General features: G+C 37.0%; 1 non-coding gene across 1 annotated transcript; it reads right to left on the bottom strand.

Moving 5' to 3' along the window:
* Positions 1 to 519: 519 nt before the first annotated feature.
* Positions 520 to 592, bottom strand: trnam-cau (transfer RNA methionine (anticodon CAU)). Its single transcript has one exon. It is a non-coding gene; the product is annotated as a tRNA-Met (tRNA).
* Between the last annotated feature and the right edge of the window lie 852 nt (positions 593 to 1,444).

Raw genomic sequence — 1,444 nt, 5'->3', positions numbered from 1 at the left:
CCATTGATTTCAATACAATGTTGATGTGAGTGATTCATTTGTGCATGCTACTGATTACAGTAGAACGAGCTAATCAATTACAGTTTAGAGTGGACGCTTGTCAAATGTTGATGCATGTGCAGTTTAGAAGGTACTAATTTAGCTGAATACAAGTAATCTGAACACAAGTGTGTAGAGAGTCAGTTTTATGTTTTGCTCTTCAAAATATCACAACCTATTTCAGTGTATTGATTATGAATTTTAAACCGGTGTTTTGACATGGCTGTAATTAAAAAATCCATGACAACAGGAAGCAGAAACAGTATCATTTTCAACTAATGTTTTAGGAATAAAAATGATACTTTTAACATACATTTTCAACAGGATTCTAAAAACTTCTGAATGAGCCCAAAAACATTCTCTGATTTTGATGATATAACTGAAATTGTGAAAATGAGTTTGTCTATTATATATTATACCTACACTCTCCTCTAGGTGCAACGGCTATGGTCATGTTGTATTGCTCCTCTACAAAATGTCTGCCCCCTGTGAGGATCGAACTCACGACCTTCAGATTATGAGACTGACGCGCTACCTACTGCGCTAAGGAGGCATATATCTACACAACAGAAACATTAGTCTTGAAATAGGATTCATGATTAGTCAATTCAATATCAATTATTATTTTAATTGGTCATCTAAAATGACAGACTACGCACTTGTGATAAGGATTTTACTTGTAGACTTGGGAGTAGTTTTAGAAATCATAAAATAATTTACATAATACTTGCCTTCAACTTAATTCTATTTAAAATAGTGTTGCCCAATCCCAAATCAACCCCTAGCCCTGATCCTGTAATAACTTGTATGGCTGTCAGGGCTGAAAAGGTGTGTGACTTAAAGGTAGACTCAGCAATACACATTTTGGAAGTAGCATTTTAGGCTGACATCCGTAAGAACAAACAGCGCAAAGCGAGGGGCTAATCTCCAAGAGTGAACAGTGCTCTCCGTGCCTAGGCAACAGGGTGTACTGTGCACCTCTCATAGTCTGTTCTGGACTTGGGGACTGTGAAGAGACCTCTGGTGCCATGTCTTGTGGGGTATGGTCATGTTGGGGCTATGGTCATGTGTATTGCTTCGGTTGGAAGAGCTCAAAAACACTGCCCCCTGTGAGGAGTGAATTGACAACCTTCAGATTATGAAATAGCTACATACTGAGGCATTTTGAAAAAAACATTTCTGATTGGTCAATTTGATTTCAAACACAAATATTATTGGTCATCAAAAACAACAACAATAAAAATTGAGTTTATGACCCTTGTGTAGGGTCATATCACATAATACTTGCTCTCAACTTCATTAATACTTGCCTTCAACTTCATTTCACCGATACATGATATTAGCCTTTTACCGACATATCGATAACCAATAAAAACGGGACTCTCATGCTTATCTGAACACTTGT

The sequence above is a fragment of the Salvelinus fontinalis genome, chromosome 26 (assembly GCF_029448725.1).
Source record: "Salvelinus fontinalis isolate EN_2023a chromosome 26, ASM2944872v1, whole genome shotgun sequence".
Classification (NCBI taxonomy): Eukaryota; Metazoa; Chordata; class Actinopteri; order Salmoniformes; family Salmonidae; genus Salvelinus; species Salvelinus fontinalis.
The sequence above is the reverse complement of the archived record's forward strand: the minus strand, read 5'-3'. Positions and strand labels throughout refer to the sequence as shown.